The 27,096-nt window shown below is 43.6% G+C and overlaps 1 long non-coding RNA gene across 4 annotated transcripts; it reads right to left on the bottom strand.

Moving 5' to 3' along the window:
- Positions 1-4,386: 4,386 nt before the first annotated feature.
- On the bottom strand, positions 4,387-26,101 carry LOC307216588. 4 transcript variants are annotated; one of them, XR_013839183.1, is made up of 4 exons: positions 19,398-19,959; positions 13,749-13,834; positions 13,426-13,513; positions 4,387-5,221 (listed from the first exon to the last, which is right to left on the bottom strand). It is a non-coding gene; the product is annotated as an uncharacterized lncRNA (long non-coding RNA). The 4 variants fall into 4 exon arrangements; XR_013839181.1 differs by lacking the exons at positions 4,387-5,221; positions 19,398-19,959 and adding an exon at positions 26,007-26,101 and having other exon boundaries at positions 12,705-13,513; XR_013839182.1 differs by lacking the exons at positions 4,387-5,221; positions 19,398-19,959 and adding an exon at positions 24,281-24,426 and having other exon boundaries at positions 12,705-13,513.
- Positions 26,102-27,096: the final 995 nt, after the last annotated feature.

Genomic DNA, 27,096 nt, shown 5'->3' with positions numbered 1-27,096 from the left:
GCTTGCACTTCAGCTGGGGCCCCCACTTTTCTAAGCGCCTCCCCTCAACTCACCCTGACTCTTTATAGTTCTCCTCAGCTGGGAAAGGGGTCTAGCATAATCACTTCTTACTAGGGGTGTTATTTCCAGAAAGAGGAAAGCTACGTAAGATAGTTGAGTACGGTTCAGTTCCATGGGATCAGAAGGACATGGATGCACACAACACTTGAGTAATGTATGCACCACTGTGATTGGTGCAAACTGCAAAGTATTATTATTTATTATTTATTGAATTTATATACCTGGAGGTCCCAGGGCGGTTCACAGAACAAAATCAAAATATAAAAACACAAAATATATAATCAAAATGAAACAACAGCCCAATAACATGCCCCCTCAAAAAAAAAAAAAACCACTTTAAAAGGGCAAAGGGCAATAAAATGTCTGGTCAGGCAGCATTTATGTATTTTTCTTCCTATACTTTGAGCAATATGCTTGAACTCTTTACTCTAGTTATAAAATGGGAATGGTAAGCAACCAACATCACAGGACTGTTGTGAGAGAAAATGCAGTGAACACTGGTAATTTACGGGCAAACTGAAAATGCTGAATAAATGATTAAGTGTGGTGCAATTATTTTCGGGGTCTCATGTGTATTTTTAAAACATTCAGTTTCAATCCATAAGAAGTCAACATAAAAGGGGGAATAAATGAGAGATAAAGGTTTGACCATTTAAAAAACACATAAACAACGCACACTTGCAGATAGAAAGAAACTGAAGCCAGGGCCTGAAATGTTTTTGCTCTGCATTTAAAGTCAGAAACAGGAGCAAATTCTTTCATACTTTCCCAGACTATAGCAATGCCCTTGACAATCAGATAACCCATAGTCCGCAAAATCTGAAATATGTCATCAAGACTTTATTTTACTGCCCAATGTTCCTTGGCCCTGTTGCTTCTCTCAGGCTCTGCTCACCCCCACAAAGCTTACTAGACTATACAAGCAAAAGCTAAGCCAATGAGAGGAAGGGGTGGGCTGAAACATCAAAAGAAGATGCGGTGAAAAGGGGAGCAGGGCTACATACGCCACGGAACGGAGCAGTACAGAAAACAGTGAAGTAAAATGCGATGGAGCAATCTTGTTTTTGCCTCCCACTTCCGTGAGCAATGGGAGGTTCAGGGACGCCTTCAGCAAGAGTCTGGGGGAGCGGACAGGGAGAGAGCTTTGCAGACTTAGGATGATTTTGTTAAAGCAACAACAGCAACACAATACTATTAATCTGAAATGTCTAAGTTGAAAAGTCGGAGGTGCAGCAGCAAGTATAGGCACCGCTGGTCTCAGACTATCATTCCAAAGGCCAACTGCCTGAGTGCGCAAGCTAGACAGCTGTCTTCAACCCAGCAGCTGCCACAGAAACACTGTCCAGCCCTGTGGACAGTGGCAATACATGTTATGTGGAGCTACCATTGTGCTTGGTCCAGAAGCTCCAGCTGATGCAACATATTGGCAGCTAGACTGTTAGTCTAGTCGTTTCTGGTGCTTTCAGTGGCTGCTCATATGCTACCAGGCCAAGTTCAAGGATTCACAAGGCCATTCACAACTGGGATCAGTGATGCTTTAATGGCTGCCTGATGTCTCATATCCCTGCCTGTTCACTGGGGTCTTTGGGGGAGCTGCTGGTAGTGGTCTCGCATAGCAGGAGCCATATGTTCACCAGCACCAGATTTAGCTAATGCAGGTGGTTCCCCTGCACAGGACACCAAGCCGAGGGGCCCAAAACAACATTAAGGGGGAGCCATTTTTTTTCCTTGCTCAGGGCACCATATTACCAAAGTCGACCCCTGTGTTCGCTATTGTGGGCCCAAAACTGTGGATGAGATCACACAAGTCCCAGCCCTGTTGTTTTTTGGGGAAGTATTTTTTTATTATTATTTTGGCATGCATTTAAAGTCAGTTTTCTGTTCTTATGGTTAATTTTAAGTTATTTCATGATGTATGTTGCATCCCTGCTTAGAAACTACAGGATTAAGCACCGCTTAGAAACAACAGCGTTGAGCGGAATATAAATGATGAAAATAATTAAATCAAATAACTTCCAGAAAAAAGCCCACAACTTTTGTTAAGCTGGACCAGAAATGGGGAACTCATATTGTCCTGGCCATTGGCTCATGCTGGCTGCGGTTGGTGTGCTTTGGTGTCCAGTTACATCTGGAGAGCCAGCTTTCCCCATCTCTGGGCTAGACAGTCAGATGGCTTCAAAAGGCTCCTTATTACAATGAGTGGCTAGCTCAGCCAACTTGTATTGTAGCCATGGACAATGGATGAACCCTACTGCTGGAGGTGGGCAAGTAGCCCACACTCTGCATGGCAAATACAGCTCGAACATTAGAATGTTATCAGTTTTTCCTTTTGAATATGTAAATTCACTGATAGAAGTACATTTGAATGATGGTGTTATTACAACAACAAATTAACATGTCTTGAAAGAGGTATGAGCAGCGACAATAGTGTCTCACTGTTGTTGTTGTTGTTGTTTAGTCGTTTAGTCGTGTCCGAATCTTCATGACCCCATGGACCAGAGCACGCCAGGCACTCCTGTCTTCCACTGCCTCCCGCAGTTTGGTCAAACTCATGCTGGTAGCTTCGAGAAGGCTATCCAACCATCTCCTCCTCTATTGTCCCCTTCTCCTTGTGCCCTCAATCTTTCCCAACATCAGGGTCTTTTCTAGAGAGTCTTCTCTTCTCATGAGGTTGCCAAAGTACGGGAGCCTCAGCTTCAGGATCTGTCCTTCCAGTGAGCACTCAGGGCTGATTTCCTTCAGAATGGATAGGTTTGATCTTCTTGCAGTCCATGGGACTCTCAAGAGTCTCCTCCAACACCATAATTCAAAAGCATCAATTCTTCGGCGATCAGCCTTCTTAATGGTCCAGCTCTCACTTCCATACATCACTACTGGAAAAACCATAGCTTTAACTATAGGGACCTTTGTCTTTGCTTTTTAAGATGCTGTCTAGGTTTGTCATTGCTTTTCTCCCAAGAAGCAGGCATCTTTTAATTTCGTGACTGCTGTCACCATCTGCAGTGATCATGGAACCCAAGAAAGTAAAATCTCTCACTGCCTCCATTTCTTCCCCTTATATTTGCCAGGAGGTCATGGGACCAGTGGTAGTGATCCATGAAGGAGATAGTGTCTCATACTGAATGTAAACAAACTTGGTAAAAGACTCTATGAATTGAAAGTGGAGATGCTATCTGTATCTTTTCTTGCTTATTTGTTTGTTTTGTATCCCCAAAAAAACTTCAATAAAAACTAATTAAAGAAAAAGAATCATGAGGTAGACGTCTTCTGCTAGTGCACTGAGAGTCACTACTAGGTTGCCATCTGATCTAATGTGGGTCACAACAGCAGAACTACCACCATATAAATATATGGGGCCCCAAATGCATGTTTGACTTAAAGATGGGCTCTGAGTCTGAGAAAGCTAGTAGGCCAAACGACATGTTATTATTTATTTGAATATTTCCAGTTTGAAAAACAAGCCATTATTATAAGCTCCTTTGAAAGACATCAAATATTTTAACAATAATACCACTTTAATTTAGTTACTTTTTATTTTATTTTCAAATCAGTTCTCTAACTGAAACTTCACTTTATTTCCGTTTTATTTCAGAGCACACATTTGTTGCTTATGACTGGAAAATACAGACCAGTCTTCCATTGGGATCCCCTCTGACTCTTGTTATCAGTGTTCTCTGTCCTCATCAGAAAAAACAGTTGCATTACAAACATATATAAAGAAGTTGTCAGAATTCTAGTTGTCTGGAGTTCCACTTTAACTTAAAGCAGTGCTTTTTTCTGAGGGTGGATGCAGGGGTACGCATATCCCTAAACATTTTGTGATTCTAAGTTTGGCCTCATTGAGGGGCAGTATTTCAATATGAGTAGGAAAATGAGAGTACCCCTAAACACTTTTTTAGAAGGAAAAAAAAAGCACTGATTTAAAGACAGGGTCAGCATCTACTTGAAACTATTTAAAACCCTCACAGGTTAGTCCAAGAACAGGCTGACCTATATCAAATCTCAGGGAAAGCAGATACACTTGATTTTAAAAATATCTGGAGGGGGTGGAAAATATCTGGTAAGATTTCCTCTTAAAATATACTTTCTTCACAAGAGTATTTGTAATAATGGCCCAATAATAATAATTCAGGTTTTGAAGTAAAATTCTGTCATCTTGGATTTGCTTTGGATTTGCAACAAGATCTCTCACCCTAAAGAAAGAGATGGCATAACGTGTTGCTCTGTGTACTTTTTAAAATGACCATTACTATTGGGGTTTCACATCCACAGGAAGGTATCTTAAATGTGAAATCCTATTGTCAATATGGCAATCAATACTGCTGTTAGGTTAGGCTTTACTTGGTAATTTACGTCCATGAATCAAATTAAATTATTAAGTAAAGCAGTGTTGTCTTAATGTGAGACAATTATCTTAAAATTCAACAACACAGAAGGGAAGGTCCCCCTGATCTATGGTGGCTCACATTGCTCAAACCATACTTTGTATCAGACCTCTCTGAGTTGGCCCACCTCTTCACCATAGTCACCATTGCCCATTCACTGACACACTCCCTCTGGGTCCAGTGTTCCCAGAAAGAACATCAGGAGGAAGGTGAAGGATGCTGTTCCAGCTTCTCACTCTTGCCACTGCTTGATTGCCCAGAAAGGCAAAAGTAGGACCAGGAAGGAAGGAAGGAAGGAAGGAAGGAAGATATATGATTTTAAATAGTATAAGCACATTACAAACAACAATTCAAAATCCAAATATCAAGATTATTCTGAATCTCCTGACTTCCCCCCATCCCTTCCATGGGTCCTGATGATAATATTTACAACTGCATATCAATATTTATCCAAATTCTTATCCTTCTAAATTATCCATACTTTCTGTTACTTTACAAGTGTGGTTAAAATCCTGCCAATGTTTTAACTTGCTTGCAGTGGTCTTGTAAGTAAATCACAAACTTTTCCCATTTTCTTTTAAAGTTCATGTCTTCTTGATTTCTGAGCTTCCCAGTTAATTTTGCCATTTCAGCATAGTCCATCATCTTGGTTTGCCATTCTTCTCTGGTCGGGGCTGTTTCTTCCTTCCATCTCTGGGCTAGTAGTATCCATGTAGCTGCTGTCACATACATGAACAATCTTTTCTGGTCCTTTGGAATCTCAGCACCTATAATTCCTAATAAGAAAGCTTCTGGTTTTTTTAGCAAAAGTTATTTTAAACATTTTTTTCATTTCATTATATATCACCCCCCAAAATGTTTTAAATTACTTTACATATCCACCGATGGAGGTAGCAGCCTAGCCAGAACCTCCCGCCTTCAATTAAGCTTTTAATTAGGTTTTAGCCATCTTCTGACCCTATGTTTTTATTTTTAGTTGTCATTTTGTTTCCTTTGCTTTTAGCCTAATGGTTTATTGTTTTACTGTTTTATTATCTACTGTTTTATGGCTCAACTCGATTTAGCGTAACAAGGAACGCTAAAGAAGATAGATTGATACTGCTGCAGAACGCCGAGAAACAAGGAGCGGCTGGAACTGAAGGCAAGTTCTGCTTCATTTTATCCCCTGGCACAAGCCCTATTACTCTGCTGCAGTAGACCATTCTGATTTATTAGTCATTTATAACTTTTTTGAGGGTGACAAGGGTACTGGAGACAGCCTCGGTATTTCTGCTCGCAAATATAAGGGGGAAGGCACCACAGGACAGAAGCGTTAAAAGCCCTAAAGCTGAGAACTAAAGACGGAAAGGGGAGCAGAAACCCTAGAGGCCCACCGAGATAAGGGACAAGCATGAAACCTTGCTTGTAAAACAACCCTCCCCACCTTTGAAGGTGGGAAACTGGAAGATAATCATAATCCGTCTTGTGATTGAGCCAAGTGAAGCCCAAAAAACCCAGGACTAAGAGATTCCAGCAAACTGCTCCCAATTACCTTTTTCCACACTCAACATGGTCCTTACAAGAAAGAACTATATGGACCTGAGAATTGCACCAATATCACCCCAGGGGGAGTGGGAGCCCCAAAGGAAACAAAGTAATATCACCAATTACTTCCCCCATAAAGAAGAGATTGAGAATCCACAGCACGAGAGCACTTCAAAAGAAATCGCCCCTACTGTGCTGGATTGGTCAATACAACGCAAAGACTTACAAACTGAGCATGAAAGACCAAATTATTCCATGAGCTGGGTGCAGGAACTGGATCTATCTGAGAATGCCTTGATGACCAATTCCCCCAACCCCAATGACCTCGAGCACCAAAAATCAACTCAGAACCTCAGGGCAAACCAGCAAGACCCTCAGAATCTCAGGGAAAACCAGCAAGACCCTCAGAATCTCAAGGAAAACCAGCAAGACCCTCACCCCACAGCGAATGCCAACGGTATAGAAGAGAAGGGTGACCAGTTACACGATCAAATAGATCAGATACGCACAGACCTCTACAATATAAAAAACTTCCTAGCAGTAACAAATGGCCTACTCCTGACGCTTGTGGAGAATTTCAAACAAGCAAAAAGAGCTACAGATCAGTCCCTGGACTCAGATGCTAGAATCCACATACCACCCAGAAAGAACTCACGCAAAAGAAAACCGGAACCCAAGACGAAGAAAACTAAAAACATCAAAAAATTTAAGCCGTCTAGAAAAACCCAACACATCAGTAAAAAACAGTGGCAGAAACTCTTCAACTTATTAGCATCACCTCCTATATCCAAAATTTTTTTTTTAAAAAAATCAAAGCTCAAGGCACCAAAGAGATCAACAAGGGAGACTCGCCAAAGACCAAACCCCTCCCCATATGTGAAAATAATTCCCCAAGTACATTCAAAGAAATAAGCCCCCCCCCATGGCTGTTCTCCCCCTGTGTTCGCCCAGCCTGACAAAAGCAACCAAACTACAGCTGGATGCTCCTGTCTTGAACTCACCTAGGACCCCTGTAGCAACTGCAAACAGAAGTAAGTCAGGGATCTCCAATATAGACGGGAACCCGCGGGAATTCCAAGCCCCCAGTAGAAAGAAAGAATGGATCCTGGTCCTAAGCCCGGAAAAGATGGCATTCACGAACTACCCAAAACCACTGGGTCCTCGTACAGGGACAGACCACCTGAGGCACCTGCTGACTATTATAAACAACATTCTACCTGGGGCAGTTAAAGCAACCGACATAGACAGTATAGACTACCTATACCAAGAAGGACCTTCAGTCCGTGCCTTGATCACTTTCACAGATCATAATCTGGTCAACTTCATCTTTACAACAAGAAATCTATTTTTAAAGAAAGGAATAGATTTATTAAGAATCTTTGAAAACAGAGCCCCGCTAACCTCCCTACCGGCGGCCAAGGGGGAAGGGAGACCAGGAACAGAGGAACAAAACGATAGAGTGCACATGCAACAAAACCAGCGAAACCAGAGCCTTGTGCACCAGCAGGAAAACATAGCCCCTATTGAGACTCAACCTCATTTGAACGACAGAGAGGACTCTTTCTCCATAGAAGAACATGCCCTAATAAATCGGTTCTGGTCACCTCAGATGCCAGCCCAAAAGGAAATCTTGGTTAGACTGGACGCCCTGAGAAGCAGACTGACCAAAAAGGAGGCCCATGTTGAAACTACGGAAGGCTCACACACACGGCCTATATCCCCCAAGTGCCTAGTGGACAAGAGGACGGTGGGAGGCGCCTTTAAATGTGTAGATTCGGAAGACCAGTCGCAGCCCCCGCTGGTGTATGGTAAGGCAAAACTGAAACAGACTGCCACATCTCCGAGTACCTGGTTCAACTATCTAAAACTCTCCCCAAATGAAATAGCTACTCCCCCAAGTCCAAACCACCCCCTTAAGTCCCCAAGAGCTATGGATAATCATTCCTTATGCAGCAGATGCCTATTGACAAACTTAATGGGAGTGTTTTTTTAGATGTAAAGGGGTCACTGGACACTGTGGACCCAACAAATCTACACCATGGAGGGACAGAGAATTAAAGCTGTTGTCCTGGAACATTGCAGGATGGAGCGCTAAGAAAAACAATCCACAACTTGCAATGTTTCTTAAGCGTTTCAATATCATCCTCCTGCAGGAGACCTGGCACAGCGACCCCATTCTGTTCAATGGGTATTCTTGTCACTCCCTATTCGCTACTCCATCTGTGAGGGGAGGTAGGCCTAGTGGAGGTTTAGCTAGCCTTATCTCCACAGAGCTTGAACATTCCTTAAAAGCCCTCCCAAACTGCAATTCACTAGCCACGGCAGTCCTACTCAAATTTAAGAGAGATGCACTGGTAGTGGTCAATGTCTATCTGCCCCCCTGCCAAAAAAAATCTATAGTGAAAGCTAACTGAGCAGAGTTAGAAGCATACCTAGAGTCCATAGAATCTTCCCACTCTTCTACACCGATTATAATCGGGGGGGATTTCAACGCCCGTATGGGAATTGATGATAACAATCTTTACAGCCATTATAATCAGATTCAGCACCCTGAAAGTCCAACCGAAGCAGGCGTTTCACGACTATCTAAGGATAATAAATGCAACTTCTCGGGGCTATGTCTAGCCCAGGTCGCAAAAAGAAGGGAGCTGATGATATTAAACGGTAGTAAGGAAGAAGATCGCCCAGGGGAGTATACCCATTTTTCAAAGATGGGAGGAAGTGTGATAGCCTATATTCTGATATCAAGATTCGCCTATAACTCTGTGTCGAAGTTTCAAGTGGGACATAATACTGAAAGCGACCACCTCCCACTAATTTTAGCGCTCAATGGCCCATCGTTTAACAAACCCACGGCTAACCTTTACTACACCCCCATCGTTAATCTGGGATCACTGGCCCCCAGAAGAATTAAATGGACCCCCATGCTCAATACTGAGCTAACTCATCTCCTCCATTCGGAAGACGTGAAGACCACCTACTCAGCCATTGTATCGGCTAATACCGGGGGAAAGGCCATGGACTCGTTCAACGAGTTATTAGCAAGACTAAAGACCTTCCTAACAACTGAGATACTTAATTCTGTTGCAAAGCGGGCACAGGATCAAGAGCGATGGTTTGATTCGGAGTGTAGGCAAGCAAGGAAACGTCTGAGATCAACCTATCGGAAACATCGGAGCACCATCGCTATTTATGGCTTACATCTATTTAAGACGAAACTATAAACAGCTATTAAAGGTAAAAAAAACAAAAAGCTGAGAGATTGGCCTGGTGTAATTTAGTGAAGGCCTCGAATGAGAAAGACTCAACCTCCTTCTGGCGTACCATTATGGGCCTCCTGGGCCAGGAGCGGATTGGTCCCACATGTACTGTAAAACCTCAGGAGTGGATGAAATATTTTCAAACCCTCTTCTATGACGACAAAGCTCAGCACAATGATCCAAGTGCCTACCCCGAGAACTTACCATATTGGCCTCCTTTCTCCATAGAGGAGGTGGGGAAACTAATTGCCCAACTGAAAAACAACAAAGCCCCGGGCATAGACCACATTCCAGCAGAGCTCATGAAGAACAATATCAGTTTACATACATCGATTCAACAGGCATAATCCCTGGTTGCTGGTCAGAGGCAGTAATCATCCCAATCTATAAAAAGGGTCCTATGGCAGATCCAGCGAGCTATAGACCCATTAGCCTCCTTACTATCCCCAGCAAATTGTATGCCAAACACCTCCACATCAAACTAATTGACTGGATGGAAACTAAGGCAGTTCTGGCAGAGGAGCAAGCCGGCTTCAGACAGGGCAGAACAACAATAGACCATTGCTTCGTATTAGCACACCTCATTGACAAATACGTCAATAAAACACGTGGGATTCTATACGCAGCATTTATTGACCTGAAGGCGGCCTTTGACTCGATATCACGAGTCAAACTTTGGGCTAAACTCAATGCTACCAACATTGACAAAAGATTACTATTCTTGATAAAAAGCCTATATAAAGACTCCAAGTTATATGTAAGAACCTCAGTAAATGGGCAACTAATTGGTCCTGTACCAGCCACCAAAGGAGTAAAGCAGGGCTGTATTTTAGCCCCGGCTTTATTCAACTTATATATAAATGACATGGTCAAATACCTAACATCCCCGGAGTTTCATGCCCCCAAACTGGCCGAAAAATCAATTTCAGCGCTCCTCTATGCGGACGACGCGGTTCTCTTATCACGAACTAAAGTAGGCCTCAAAAGGCTACTAAGAGAATTCTCAGCCTACTGCAGGAGAGATCAACTGGTGGTTAATCACCAAAAAACCAAAGTCATGGTCTTCGCTAGGAGACACAGACATCACAGATGGGAGATGGACAACCAGCCAATAGAACAGGTCAAAATTTTCAAATACCTCGGAGTAGTCTTCCAGTCAACAGGGGCCTGGGAGGCCCATCATAAATATGCTAGGGAAAAAGCATCTCAAAGCGCCAAAATACTGTCTCGCTTTTACTTTACGAAGGGGGGCAGACATATCCCAGCAGCTCTGGAGGTCTTTCAAGCAAAACCCTTGGCGCAATTACTCTACGGGGCCCAAATCTGGACGGGAAATCATTGCCGCACACTTGAAACGGTCCAGTCTAAATTCTTAAGACAGATTCTAGCCGTTCCACCATGCGCACCAAATGCGGCCCTACGGCTGGAGACTGGCCTCCTCTCCATCGAAACCCGAACCTGGTTAAGAACATTCAACTATTGGCTCCGCTTAAATTTAAACCCATCCGGACTATTACCTCTAGTAGCACGAGATGCTCACAGAAGTTGGTGGTCCAAAGTAGTGCATCAAAAACTACTTACATGTGGCCTCCAAGCACAGCATCTCCTGAAAATGGGTCTCCCCAAGGCAAAAACCATTATTGACCAGTGCATGAAGGATATTGAGCAGCAGAATAATCTGGCCTATATGAAGAAGTTTAGTGCTTGGTACGCTTATCTGCCCCCTTCCCACTTTGATTTTTGGGCACCTTATTTGTCTACCTTAACCATTCCAAAACTCAGACGGGCCTTTACACTGGCCAGATTAAATATGTTACCCTCAGCTGTTCTTGAAGGTAGATATCAAAAAATTTCATTCGAGAACCGGCTCTGCCCCTGTGGAGCTGGCTACGTAGAGACTGTGTCACATGTTCTCTTGTCTTGCTCCCTTTATAAAGATCTCAGGGACGAGACCATCACGCCGCTCCTATCTGCCATCCCGGGCCGCTCTTGTGAAGCCAAACTGTTCTCACTCCTAGCCGACCAGAACAGCTCGACAACAGAGAAGGTTGCCAAATTTATCGAGAGAGCAATGAGATTGAGAGTTGCTATCTGAATGACATCAGTGTCGTCACCCGGATTCCTCGCCTAGGATCTTATTATTATTATTATCATTATGTTTTATTATTATTATTTTATTACCTCTGCCAAGTTTTAAGTACTGAGATTATTAATTTATCTGTATCTGGTTATTATTATCTTTCTCCCTGTCCTGACCATCCCTCCGAGGTTATATTTATATTTATAATCTTTCAATTTGGCTGGTCTATTTACTTAACCGACCTGGAACAATCTAACTGAGAAAAGGCCGCCGCCCATGGGACAGAGGGTCATTGATGAATGATAATCCAGCTTCTATCTAGGGATTTAATAGGTCATAAGATTTTATGGTAACTATATTTGTAATGTATTTTTGTCGGTGTTTGTCCTTTGATGCTATGGCCTCTCGGCTACGCAAATAAAGTCTATTGAATGATTTACATATCCACCACATATGAAAAAAAGTACCTTCTTTTTCTTTACATTTCCAGCAAGTTTTTGTGCTCATTCTTTACATTTTTGCTAATTTAGCAAGGGTCAAATACCAAGGAAACTCTATTTTTTTCAATTATGAAGAAGAAGAATATGTATAATTTGGTACTCTGTTTTGTTGATCAAATAAATAAAAGGTGACATATAAATGGTCCGTATGTGAGTTTCCCATATAAACCTTGTTAACCAAAATATGATGTAATGTAGATGCTATAGAAAACTGGAACTCTCACCCCCCCACACACAATTAACATAAATATTCCTGCCTTTCCTTTCCTTTGTATGCCTAATCTTTTGTTCATTTAATTCACTGGTAAGTGCTAAGCAAGCAAGCAAAAAAAAAAAAAAAAAAAAAAAAGGCCCCACCTTCCCAAGTGAAGATTACCCAACAAAAGAAATTCATTTGGGCTAAATAGGAGGCCATTATCATACCTTGCATTCCCTGCTGTCACAAACTATATTTCCATGGGCAAATGAACAGGTAAAACTCCCCAGATTGGGGAACAAGGCACATCTTCGAGGACTCTATTGAAAACCTCAAAGTAAACAGCAACCTGGAATGTATTAGGGACAGTTTAGATGTAAATGGTTCTAACCTTCACAAGGACTGTATTTTATCTTTACCTGTTTTATTGGGAAGGTCTTTCAAATTATTGCATTAATATCCCACCTTCATCAACAGAATTCAAGGCGGCATACGCAGGTTGATGTACACAATGTTGGCTTTGCACCTGCAGAATGCACTTCCTCTCGTCCAAGTCAAAGCACTGAATTTCCAAAGCACCGGTGCCCACCACCAACTGCAGTACTCTGTGCCACCTTCCAGAGGGTTCACCAGCACACACGGATTGGGTACACAAAAATAGGTAGGAGAGCTCGGCAAAAATGGGGTGCCTTGCCTTACATGAGTCGAAGCACTTTCTGCTAGTGCAAAGTCACCATCCATGGTTCCCAGCAGGTCTCCCACCCAGGCAATGAGACACAGATCTGATGATTGTGAACCTATATGATGTTCTATGCCTATGGCATACATGGGATTTTGTTTGTACCCGGAATGGAGGGAGGGGAACAGTATTTGTCTACTGGCACATTCAAAGTTTCTTCCATATATATGGCCACTGTTTCTTCTTTTGTTAGGAAACGTATCTATTTAAAATGTATGTCTTGCTTTTCCATAACAACTGAAGCTCATAGTAGGTTAGTGGAACAATCATTAAAATAATATAATAAAATATTTAAATAAGAAAACAAACATCTGTACAACCAATACAAAAAAAACACTAACCAGAATAGCTTCTAATGGTAAAAGGTGTTGCCGTAAGTCATTGCTGCTAACGTTGGTAACTTTAGTAATTGCTTCTAATCTGATTATGTTTTCTCATTACTGTATCTTACGAAATCTGGTACCCCACTTTGAAGGAGCAACCACACTTTGAAAGGTGGTATATAGCAGCTAATAGACAGACTAAGAGAAGTGAAAGAAATACTTTGCAAAACCATGTTTAACTTTCCATTCTAACAGCTAAAGGCAGCATGCACTAGTAAGTAAACCCAGGAAGCAAGTTTCGCAATTGCAAGAGCGGAACAGAAAAGGCTAAGAGCAATGCTTCATTGAAATACCGTACCATGCAGGGAGTTGGTGAAGGGTGTCAAATGGGAAGATGCATGGCTGGTTCAGGCTATCCCTAGAAAAACTAGCATCTTGGATTTTGCCTGGAAACCAAAGTGCCAAAGCATATCAGTGATATCCATCGCTTGATAACAATCAAATCAGTAGCATTAAGAAATACAGTAAGTTTAGAATCCTCAAGAATAGCCCCACAAAGTCCACATGTTACAACAATTTAAAATACAGTATTAGAAATGGTTAAAGCATAGGTCCTGGGAATAGGGTGGATCCTGTAAACACACAGTGTTGATGATCCATGCTATAAAAGTAGGTGAATACCTCTGCAGGGGCTGTAACTTGGCAGGTTATCAGACACACTTGTCCAAGGATCCTGTCTGCATCCTCTCAAGCAACAAAACCTGAAACTAACCCAAAACAATTCCGGTAAACAGGAGTTATGAGAAACCTCTGGCCCAGACTGCAGCAATGATGGAGTCCAAGCCACATCACAACAAACTCTGTCTCTTAACTGCCTTCAAATTAGGCACGGTCAGCAATTGAAAATATGCAATAGACAACAGTAATACCAGCGTGTAAAAGCACCCAGGAGAAAACAGGCTACAGTTCAGAAAAAGAGAGACTGCGCCACTTTCTTCCCAACGTATTTTATTTTGGGAGGAAATGTTTTCTCAACCCAGTGCAAGACTTACAGATCTGGAAATTAGCTATGCATTGATTGTTAAGTTTATAGAAACAAACTTTTAAACTCCTCCCCACCACTCCAGATACTTTATTACAGCTGTTTACACATAATTATTATATTACATTTTTATCCTGCCCTTCCTCCAAGCAACTCAGGGCAACATACATGGTTGTCCTCTGCCATTTTATTCATACAAGTACACCATGAAAGATGGTGACTGGCCTATAGCCTATAGCCACCCAGTAAGTTTCATGGCTGAGTGGGCCTTTGAACTCATGAGCCACATTGGGTTGGATCTGGTCTAAGGTTTCGGAGGCTTGTTCTCTGGGGGTGATCCTAACAGATTTGCAGCACAGGACTTCTAAACAAAGCAGAGAAAAGCATAGTGCTAAAGTTATGGGAAAGGGAACCTAGAAACAAAGTTGTTGATAATGTAGGGGGAGCTCCTCAATCTATGGCTCAGCCACAATAAATAGGTAGCTATCATTCTCACCTTCCAGAAAGTCCCAAAAAAAACAGTTAGCTGCAGACCATTTTCTCAGGAGATCAGGCGGACTGAGAAAGGCAGTTAGAGATTTCAAAGCTGGCCACCGTTCAGGGATGTTGTAGTAGTTAATTCCCTGCATTAGCAGGGGCTTAGACAACATGACCCTTTAGGGTTCCTTCCCATTAGCAGGGGCTTAGACAACATGACCCTTTAGGGTTCCTTCCCACTGTATAATGTCTGCTTATGACAAAGTTAAATGGTGATTGCTGACCAGGTCTGTATATCTTGAAAGCTGCCATCTTATTTACATTTACAAGTCCCGCTAAACTTGAGTAGAATTGGTGCTGCTAGTCAAAGAGTGTTCAAATGCACAGGAAACACATGCATGCGTTCAAAGGAAACTGGCACATTCTAGGAAACGCCGCTCAAATTAAAAGTTGGCCGTGTCTTGTTTTGCATACAGTCAATCAAACAAATTCAAAAGCTGATTTTTCTTTAAACTATTTGGGTCAAATTTTTCTTTGTGTCTCTTGTCATAGCCTAAGAAGACCTTATCAACACAGATGAAGCCAGAAGTTCCCTTTCTTCATTCAAAGAAAAGTGAGTTTTAAGTGTTCTTCAGAAGATAACAAAACCCAAGGTACTCTCCAGTCCAGCGTCCTTGTGCTGAGTCACTTTAACTATTAACATCCTGGCCTACATTTGTTGTTATTTACATTCTGGAATCACAATGCAATTAATGACTCTGCAGTGATGTCCAAGTGCCCTTCTCCTATAACTGCATGTCTGTCTTTTGAAGCATTCATATGCTAAAGCCCTTCACAGAAAGTGACTATTGTTCCTCTTTGGCCTTCCTTCATCTCCACTCAGGCTAGTCTATTTAAATGACAACATTCAAAAGGTTAACCAAGCCACCCAAGTGCCTTTTTTAAAAAAAAGAAAATAAAGGAAATCCAAGTCTAGTAAAAGCAATAAAAAAGCAGAGTAAATTGCAGCTGGCTAAATGCCAGATGAAAATTAAGAGGGAAAATTTGAAAACCAATATGCAGCCAAGACTACGGAGGTGCGAGAAAAGAAAAGAAAGACATTTCGATTAGACTTGCAAATGTTCATAATCTTCCGGTGAAAGTTATACTTTTGCATCACTTCTTCACAAAGAATAGGGGGATAAAAAAATGCCACCCCGTCATAAAGATGAGATTATAGGGAAGGCGGGAGTGAATCAATAAAGGAGGCACTATGGAACAAACTCAGTTAAGGTCTTGGGGGCAATCTGGAGAATGTTAGGGGGAAACTAAATCCTATTGAAATCAATAGAACTCACACTGGCTTTTAAGTTGAAAAGTGCTTCCCATAAGACTTGGTCGGCACTGATTTTTCCCCCAGATCAGTACTTTGCTAATTTATATTAATAATTGGGCTAGCCTTATTTCAGTTTGAAAAAGACCCTACATCATACTGTAACAGGTTGTGCCTCTTGAGAGGCTCCAGTTCTGCTTGGGTTTATATTGGTGGCAAAACGTCTGTTCCCACAAGCAAAAATAGGATCTAAACCAAGCACGAAAGTGATTTTGTTATTTTTTAAAAAAAGAAAATCAATTAAACAGCTGCCACATTCCAGCTATTCTCTTTTAAGTACTTGAGAGCCAGTGTACTGTAGTAGGTCAACTGTTCTGAGTATCAAGTTTGAGGATATTGGGTAGTTTTAGGTTCAAATCCCCAATCACCCATGGAGTTCTCAGTCTGAGGTACCGTTTAGTGAACCTCAGAAGGATATTCCAATAACAAACCACAGTGTCACATAAATGGTGGAGCAAATTTGCTTTCTGATGCTCCAGAGGTTAGGACCCAAAAGAACGGGTTCAATGAACAAGAGGATTTTGACTAAATGTTAAAAGCAGACTGCCTCAGAAACTGGTGGAAGCTCATTGCTAGAGGTTTTTATGCAGAGCGTGAATGGCCACCTCTAAGTTATATTGTGTCTGATTTTCTGCATTGAACTATAGTCAGATTATCTCCTTTCCATCGCTATGAGTCTGTGAAATAGGCCATTCAGTAGTATTTCAACCATATACATATTTAAAGTTTTCATTTTCAATCGCATATACTGATGCAGTGAGGGAGAAGGGGAATTTTTACTTGCCCCATATTCTGCTGCATATTTTATTTCACTGGGGGACAGCAGGGGTAGGACAACTCTGTAATTCAGACCAAATATTTGGTTGCACATTTGTTATGCATAGAATTTATCCAAAGCAACCTCTCCATTCCTTAGCTGCTTTGAGATGCATCTCACTTTGGGAAGCATTCACAAATTCACTTAACACTGATTAAAGGTAAAGGGACCATTAGATCTAGTCGCGGTCGACTCTGGGGTTGTGGCGCTCATCGCGCTTTACTGGCCGAGGAAGCCGGCATACAGCTTCCAGGTTATGTGGCCAGCATGACTAAGCCGCTTCTGTCAAACCAGAGCAGGGCACGGACACGCGGTTTACCTTCCCACCAGAGTGGTACCTATTTATCTACTTGCACTTTGACGTGCTTTCGAACTGCTAGGTTGGCAGGAGCTGGGACCGAGCAACGGGAGCTCACCCCGTTGCGGGGTTTCGAATCGCCGACCTTCTGATCAGCAAGCCCTAGGCTCTGTGGTTTAACCCACAGTGCCACCCGCATCACTAACACTGATTAATGACCCCTTATTGCTCTTTTGTTCACACAAAGTTGTTAGGATTATTTGAAAAGCCTTTAAAATGCTACCTTTTTTAAAAAAAAAGGCAGAATACAGTCCTTCCTCATCCTTGCCAGTGATTGAGAGAACAAGCCTACATTAAATACATTGTAAGAAATTAGGGGTGTGTGTGTGTGTGTGTGTGTGTGTGTGTGTGTGTGCAGGATTGGTAACCAATGCTGTCAGGCCCGGACTGGTGTTATGTGCTCATACCCATCTTGCCCCAGTGAGCAACCTGGCCTCTGAATTCTGCACTAGCTGAAGTTTCTGAGCAGTCTGCAAAGGCAGCCCATGTATAACACTGCAATGCGTGGTAACCTAGAGGTTACCAAAGCATAGACAAAGCTGATAGGAGATACTTCATGCCACTACAGCCACTTGAGCCTTGAGTAATAGATTCAGAAATACCCACAAGCTACTTGCCTGTTCCTTGCCCATCACAATATGACTTATGCAGGGACCAAGCAAATGTATTGACTCCCCATGAGGACTTTGCACCCACTTGGCTCCTCCTCAGGCATTTTAGTTCTGTGTAGCAGGATTTCATCATGCAGGATTTGGCTTAGCGTTGGTCTGAACAGGATCATAATTAAGCACGCTCCTCAGATACAATCAAGAACAAGTCTTGGCTACAAATTGTGGCTGGGGAGAAGAGGGCTTAACCACGATCCTGTGTTTGGACAACATGCTATGCCAAACCTGGGCTAAGCTGCCATGCTATGCTAAGCTAATAGGACCAGGGGAGGAGCAAAGGGGATGCAATGTCTAGGAGCCAGCATGTTTGCACTGTGTCATGGTTTGATTTAGCCCCACACGCAAATGGAGCAATCGAATCACACAATTCAAATATGGTCAGAGGCAGTAATGCTTTTGAATACCAGTTGCTGGAAACTGCAGGAGGGGAAAATGTACTTGCGCTCTGTAGCTACTGTGGGGACAGAATGCTGAACTAGTGGGCCTGATCCAGCAGGCTTTTTTTACATTCTAATGTTTATACTAGCGGGAAGGTAAACGGCGTTCCATGTGCTGCGCTGGCTCACCAGATGCAGCTTGTCACGCTGGCCACGTGACCTGGTGCGGACAGCGCTGGCTCCCGGCCTATAGAGTGAGATGAGCGCACAACCCTAGAGTCTGGCAAGACTGGCCCGTTCGGGCAGGGGTACCTTTACCTTTAATGTTTATACTAAATAAACCATCTCACCCCTTGCTTTTTCCTGTAAAACCAATTGCAGTCGTTAACAGTCGTTAACAGGTTTACCACACCTATCAGCCAATCACCCATTCCCACCACCCTTCTAATACCCCTCCCCACCATCTCCCTATATATAAGGGTCTGGTGACTTCTGTTTCAGTGTATCTGAAGAAGTGTGCATGCACACAAAAGCTATAATAATAATAATAATAATAATAATAATAATAATAATAATAATTTATTATTTGTACCCCGCCCATCTGGCTGGGTTTCCCCAGCCACTCTGGGCGGCTTCCACAAATACCACAAATACACTAATATGTCATACATTAAAAACTTAGTTGGTCTCTAAGCTGCTACTGGAAGGAATTTTTTTTATTTTGTTTATACTAAATAAGTGTGTGAATTAGCTGTATTTAAGGCATTATGGTGAAAAGCAGTCCATAAATGCAATACATTAGTAAAATAAAAATGTCTGCAGCATGCTTCCTACAAGTTGCTCAGGATGAAACACAAGCAGCTTTCCCACTTTCTGTTCCCAACCACCCTGTGATGGAGGTTGCACCAAGGTAGCAATGCGAGATGTTTTAAACATGTTTTGCTGAGAGATCCAGGGGTTATTTGTGCTTGCGACAGCACTGAGGGTGTGCCCTCCTCTCCCCCAGTTCCAGGCAATGAGTGAAGGTTTGAACTCCACAACTCACCTGGCACACTGATGAACAGTCATTAGATGCTATATATAAATTGCAAGTAATAGTAAAGTAAAGCTGGCATCTCCCAGGGACACGTTAGCAGGCTTGCACATTTGCATATATGCATCCACACATTTTATCTTGACACTGCAAACTTTGGGGGAGGGAAAAGAAATAATCATCAACCTTTCAGAAATACTGATGTTATCAAGTCCTGGAACAGCTGAGTCACAACCTGGTGCTTGACTGATCAACTCTTCTCAGCTATCTGAAGTATTTACAATGCGTCATCAAGATGGTTTTGGTCTTTCCCTCTAAATGCCAGTTACTTAGTGAGTTCTTGTTATTCCTCTCTACTGGCGTGTTTTACTGGTGAGTTCAGGTTTCCTACCTAGTGTGACATGGATCAATAAAGGGACTTTCTTCAGCAGAAGGTACAAGACTTTTCATATGTGGTGGGCATGTGAATGGGTGCAACCATTTTGGGAAGGGATATTTACAAAACAGAACAAAGCAAAATCACAAACCAGGATGTGCAATGCAATCCATGCCTAGGTTTATGAACACTCTTCGAAGATATTCAGCAAAGAACTCACCATTTTTTCTTCTGGTAGTGGCACAATTACTTATAGCAAAGAACCAGAAAGGACTTGATCACTTGCACATCACACAATGGAAACAGAAGATATGGACAATTGCTTTATCTGAGAAACAAACTAATAGAGTAAAAAAGTAAAAGTACCGCTGACCGTAAGGTCCAGTCACGGATGACGCTCTCAATGACCTATCCAATATGGACAATCTTGTTGGATTATGGCACTCTTTTATACAATATTCAAATGAAAACCCTGATGACTGGCAACCGTCAACTACACATTTATGGGGAAATTTGATGCATTAGTCTTCTGTTTGGCGAGTGGGGATAGGAAGGGGGGAAATTAATTGTATTCTTGTTGTTTATGTGCATGCTCATATTTTTCTTGAAAAAATAATGAAATTAAAGTAAGGGGACTTTCTAAATATTCTCTCTTTTATTTAGAGGACAGAAAAAGGAGGACAACTATGGGGTTTTCATGGTCCGTGCCGGATAGGATTCTGAATGCATTAAGGCTGCAATCAAATGCAAACCTTGTAGGAAGTACCGTATTTTTCGCTCTATAAGACGCACCAGACCACAAGACACAACTAGTTTTTGGAGGAGGAAAACAAGGGGGGAAAACTCTGAATCTCAGAAGCCAGAACAGCAAGAGGGATCGCTGCGCAGTGAAAGCAGCAATCCCTCTTGCTGTTCTGGCTTCTGGGATAGCTGCGCAGCCTGCATTCGCTCCATAAGACGCACACACATTTCCCCTTACTTTTTAGGAGGGAAAAAGTGAGTCTTATAGAGCAAAAAATACGGTAAGTCCTACTGAACTCAACGGGACTTAGTTCTGAGGAAATATGCTTAGGATTGCACTGTGATTGTCTCAAGGGTCTAACTCTAGAAAAATGTGTGTGTGAATGACAGTAATTTTATTGGAATACGAGGGAAGAGAACCATGTTGAGCTGCATGTCCATGTGAAGTGTCACTTTGGGGCCGTGGGTGTAGGTGAGCTGGTTGAATTCAATCCAAGATACAACATTATGATTCCTGCCTACCTGTGCCAGGGAAGGAGGTAGGCATGCCCCCAAGGGAGAATGCTAGCAGTAAAGGAAAAAATGGCAGCAATTCACTTAGTTGAGCAAAAAGTACAAGGGTCTGCTCAGGGGCACTATAAATGGGAACACAGGAATGTCAGACTATTTCGCCACCTGGCCAAGTATTGCTACTCTGACTGGCAGCAGCTCTCCAGCATCTTTGGCAGAGGTCTTTCACATACTTTACCTCCTGCTTTTCTAACTGGAGAGGCCCAGGATTCCACCCGAGACCTTTGGCATGCAAAGCATGTGCTCTCTTGCTGAACTATGACTACTCCCATTGCAGCACCTTAAATTGTCCCTGGATTGCCATCTTCTTCTGGCGGGGGAAGGAAACCTACCGGTATTTGTTACTTAGATATTTTTGCCTTCTTTTCAATGCAAAAAAAAGGGGGGGGGGCTTGGCAAAGTAGCTTACAATATATCTATGTTAGCGAAAATATAATTTTGGAACAGTAACAAATAGTATTACCAAATATATTTTATCTGAGTCCAGTTCTATGACTAGGTATTCCCCAGCAGTAGATGCTAAGTATGCCCTAGAATGTTCATAATGGCAGCCTCCGAGAACTGAAGCTGCTCCAACCCAGGTTTTGGGGTTACTTTAGAACAGCTGTGAGGGACCCTGCGGCCCTCAGCATGTTGCTGGATGCCAACTCCCATAACGGCCCAGGGTCAGGGAATGATGGGAATCGGAGTCCAACAACATCTGGATTCAAGGGCACCAGACTCCCTATCCATGTATGGCAAAAACACAACCCACTATATTGTATGCAATTGTATGCCTATGAGATTTGTACAGTGGACGCTGGGGTTGCGAAAGTGATGCGTGTGGGATGCACATTCGCAACCCGCAGTGGTACGTCTGTGCGGGTTGCGATTTAGCGCTTCTGCGCATGCACGATCGCCGAAACCCGGAAGTAACCCATTCCGGTACTTCCAGGTTCTGGCGGTCCGTAACCCAAAGTATGACTGTATACTGCTTGGCATTTACTGTACTCCCTTTCTGATTCACAAGCACAATTAAGTATCATAGCGCTTAACAAACTGGTCAGGGAGAGACAGCACATTATGTGCATAGGGCTCCTTTGCCAATGAGAGCGGCAGGAAGACTCTTAGTGAATCCTTCTGTATCAGGGAAGATTATCACATTCTCCTCTTCTACGCCCCTACAATTGTGTTGTTCAGTTTACTTCCCAGTCCAAATCCTAAAACTTGTATTTTAAAAATAATAAAGCTTACTGCTCATAAGCAAAGCACCGGGCTCTATTACAGCATTAGCAACAAAAAAAACTGACCTTCCCTTTAGTCTTAAAAAACAAAAAACTATTGTTGGAAAGTTTTCCAAGGCTCTCAAAACAGCAGCTCCTGCGGTGAAAACAGCGAGCTGACGTGAATCCCTTTCACAGTTCCGACGGGTCCTCGTCTTAGAGACATTACGGTGCGCGGTGGTGATAAGAGAAACCATGTGGGCTTGTTAACTTAGGCACAGGCAGGAATGATAGGAATTCGCAGCGCTTCCATTTAATGATCAGAGCACAGAAGCCTCAATTAAAGCGATATCGCCCAATATTTTCCCCAGCTTCGGGTTCGATACAAAGCCCACAAACCTTGCCTAACCTACGAACCTCGGCGTTAACTTTTAACGCGCTTAGGATCCCTCCCGGTTTAGCGTGGGAAAATAAGGAGAACCGGAGCATAAAATGAGCAGTGTCTTTTCTTATAAAAATACAGATGCTATTCAGCGCCCCCCCTCCGCTCTTAAAACACACACAAAGGGAGCAGACTACAGACGTATCGTATATTAAACATCTCCAAAAGCACTTTGAAACCGGTAGCTTCCCCTCCCCCTCTCACAGTTTCGGAAATTATCGAAAGAGCCCAGATTTCCCCTGCCCCCCCCCCAACTCCGCCGCAATCATCATATGCATTATCCGGTTGCATTTTGATCCATCTCTTTTATTCAAGTACAATGTAGGCAGTGGCCCTTACGTAAGGGGGACCCTTTGCTATTTTGCTTTTTTAAGTAGGAATGCGCAAAAGAAAGCCCAAGATTATGTAGCTTCGCTCGCCAGACGAGAAAACTGAGAGAGGAAACTCGTCTTAACCGCAACTCTCCAGCGCAGCAACAGATAACTTCTGCTTTCTTGCTTGCATCCCCCTGATTGGAAGGTTGCATATACTTTTCTCCTTTTTTATTTTTTGGAAAGCGAGGCGGAGGGGGGGAAGAGAGACACAAGAGGAAAAATGTTCATTACATCATGAGAAAGTGCCTGCAAGATTCCTCTTCTACACACACACACACACACACACACACACACACACACACATTTCAACTTCCTGATGTTGCTGCTATATCCAATCCAAGCAAGATCAGGCGGAATTTCTCACAGCGAGAGCGGGAGAAAAGCACTATTAGACGGCGGCGGGAAGGGGGTGCCTGGGTGGGTTGAGGATTTCACGCATTAAGCACGTCGCTGGGGTCGGCAATGCCTTGCGAGAAGCGCGGCTGGCCAAGATACACGGTGCTTGCAAACAATTGCAGAGGCAAGCAAGACGCAGCAAGCCTCTGGCAAACGTGCGCGCCGCGGTGTGGTAGGTAAACCTCAGGAAGAGTATGCGCCCCCGCGCAGCCCGGCCAAGGTACAACAACCCATGCGGCGCTGTGCGCCGACAGACACAGATCTAACCACGGGCCCTTCCCAAATATGTGGCCGGTTTTGTTTCGTTTAGAATCCAAAGACCTTTTCACATATAAGGGGGTGGGTTTTTTTAGGGACTCAGAAGACGCTTGCCAGAATCCACACGGGGGAGGGGGGTGGTTAGAGAGAGCCAGTGTGCGTAATTGCAACATTTTCCGCCGCTCGACTGGTTATTAATGTCATCTGCACAGACGGCAGTCCTTTGCCCCCTTACCTAGGAGCAAGTCGCACTTAACACGAGGCGGTGAGGGGGGGAAGCTTACTTCCGAGTAAACGTGCCTAGCAGCGCGCAGCACATGTGCCCTTAAGGGCGCCTCTTCCTCATACGCGCCTCCTCGGAGAAGACGAGCGGAGCAGGAACCAACTCCGAAGCAAATGCAAGTTGGAGGGAGGAGGCGAGATCGCCTGCCAGCCCCCTAACAGTCGCACCATGTGGGGCTCTCTTTGACTCAGCGCCCCCACTCCACCTCTCCTTCCGAGTCCCTCAGGAGTGATACCCCCACTCTTCTTCCTAAGTTTTATTCTAAAAGAGACCCACTGATTGCAACCAATATTTAATAAAAAGGGATTTTTTTTGGGGGGGGGGTTGACAGACCGAAAGATGTCGCCGCCACCTCCCGAGTTGCAACTACGAGGTGTGTTTTTTCTAAAAACTTCGGTAAAGCTGTCAGAACAAACCTAAAACTTACGCGCCGTTTATATTCGAGCTCTTGATTATTCCCCCCCCCCCATCAAAATCGTGAGTGAAAAATGAAAGAGGGGTGCGCTTTAGCCAACACCATGTGAAAACGGAACGTGAGACCTAAAAGGAGCTGCATTTTTTAATGAGAGCCTTGGAAAGATTTAACAATGGAAAACATTGACCGAGCGGAGAAAGCGCGGAGAGGAGGGGGTGGAGCGGAGGGGGCAACGAACTCCTTTAAAGTTGCCGATCAGGTATCTCGCTCAAGGTGAGATTCCACCTACACATGTGGGAAGTGGTTTGTTTAATTTATGGCATTCTTACAAACAAAAGAAGGCTGGTTCCCGGCGCTGGGGATCGAGGGGAAAGTGCGCACATTTGAAGGGGCAGAAAGCCGGAGCGCATATGCGAAGCTGGTATATCGGATGGTCCCTATTCCAGTTGAAAGGGCAATCGGCCCTCCTACCCTGGAAGACAGCAAGGTAATCGCTGATTTGAGTAATCCCAAATCCATGCAGGGAATGGGCAAAGGGCGAATGTCCAAATGCGAACCTGTTTCATATCTCATACATAACCACCTACCATCCCCCCGCGCGCGCGCACCCCAAACTGCGGTTGCCCTACACTTTCCCTTTTACGGGATCTCTTAAACCAGACATGTGCACTACGAAAGCCCCCTTCCTGGCTTCAGCGTCTGCAAGGCTGCCAACGCTTTCCCAATTATTATTCGCCATTAAATAAAGAGCATCTCGGCTCCCTCCGTTTTTCCTTTTGATCGTTGAGCAAGCGGGGAAGTGCAACTGTGAACGTGAGAAAAAAGCTTCCATCAAAAGTTTCCTCTTCCCCCCTTTGCAAATCCAGCTTTCACGTTTTTCTTCGGCTCTCGCACTTTTGCCTCAATCCCTTTTGTCTTGTCAGAGAGAAATCAAACAAGTTCCTAGTTCAGATCTGCCTGATCCGCCTGGTAACAGATCTATTCCCCCATTGGCTTATGCTAATTCCAGTTTCCTCTTGTATTGGAGCCCAGTTGGGGAAAGGGGGGGGGGGAGTTCCCTCCAGGAATTAGAGCCAATTTTGTTTTAAGTGGGCGATCTCGCTCCTGCAATATTGCCACACGCAGCAGAAGCCGGTCTTTCTGTGCAGCCGTCTCAGCTGGAGGGTGGTGGTACAAGGGGGGCTCCGGAAAAGCTGTAGCTGATACTGCTCCGTCTCATAAATCAAGGGCTCCTGCCACACCGACGCAGATTTTTATGAATGAAAAAAACAACAACATTGCTCTCGTCGTGGATCCACTCCCCCCCCCCTTTAAAGGACTGGAAAGGGGAACCGACTTTACAAAGCAAATATTGTTCGGTAGAAAGGGAGTGCGCGCAGCTGGCCACTGACCCGAGTTATATTTACTAAACGCAAATTAAGAAATAAAAATGTGAGTCGCAGATAAGCGGACGAAGAGCTTTTAAAACGAGGACGGAGACACTCTTGACCATCTAACGATAGTGTGCTTTAGAAATAGGGAAAGCGAAGAGACCGAAGGGGGGGTATTCCAAAAGACTTGGGAAGGTTATGCAAAAAACACATCCTTTAAGTTTGCATATCAAGGCGTGCCTGGAATTTGCGGGGAGTTTACTTAACGTTTCACAATGCCAGGCTGCGCTTCAATTAGAAGGCACCCTGGAGACAGAGAAGCTGCACAGGAAATATATATGTACATTCATATCCGTATATACACTCACGTATGTCAAACAGCGATGTACTCGAACTTTGGGCATGCGCAGAAAGCTGGGGTTGCAAATTCTGCGCATTTACGCGGGAGGAAGCTCCAATGACTGGTACAGACCTTACTTCCGAGTAAACAGGACTGGGCTGTCAGACCTCCTCCCTAGGGTTCCTCCATTATATCCTCGAGTCTTATAGAACCGTGCCTGACGGCTCTATCTTTCTTACTTTGGATGAGCCCCATTGAAGTCATTGGGACTTAATTCTAAGCAAGATTACCTAAAATGCGGTGATAATGCCTTATGCAAAGCAAACAGCAGCACATCCCCATACCTAAACGTATACCACATTTGGATGTTGAAGTGAAAGCCAGGGAGCCAGTTTTTAAAGGCGGTTTTGATAAGCGTCATTTTCAGCAGCATTGCTCAATAACTGTGGCTGTGTACTGCAATCCTATGTGTCTCCTCAGAAGCAACCTCCAACTGAGTTCAATGAGACAATATCTCCCCAAAAGTGGTTGTTAAGGTCCTACTTTTCCCTCTCCAGTGTGGAAGGGTTTTTAGTTTTCCCTAGATGATGATGATACTTTATATTAAGTTTTGGGTGGCGTGAAATATTTCAAATGGGTTGGAATCCCACGCCTACTTACCACGTGTTTTATGATGAAGGCGCAAGGGATTAGATGCATTTAAATTAACAGTTCAAAGTATCATTCCCTCGACTACAGCAATGAAATCTAAATTCACTCTGAAAGGGGGGGGGGATAGAAAAGTGCACTTCCCGTCCCTTCTTTGGGTTCCGGCTAAGCACGTTGGAGGAAATAATGGGCACCATTTTGCTTATGACATTTCTACGGCAGGCTACCAAAAGATCTGCCACATCTTCCGGGCGAAGGGCTTGGAAACCCCATTGGCTGCAAGTTTACTTCCAAGCAAATGCATGCAGATGCAAGGCTGTATTTTTATTATTTTTTACAGAATGGTCAAGGAAAGTTTGAGACTGCAATTCTATATGCAGCAGCATTTACCTGGGACTAAACTTCATTGACAATAATGAGACTTACGTCTAAGTAGACGTAATCTACGGAAGTCGCGGAGCCTTTGTCAC

The sequence above is a fragment of the Podarcis cretensis genome (assembly GCF_951804945.1).
Source record: "Podarcis cretensis genome assembly, chromosome: 1".
NCBI classification, from domain to species: domain Eukaryota; kingdom Metazoa; phylum Chordata; class Lepidosauria; order Squamata; family Lacertidae; genus Podarcis; species Podarcis cretensis.
Note: the sequence above shows the minus strand (reverse complement) of the source record. Positions and strands in the feature narration are given on the sequence as shown.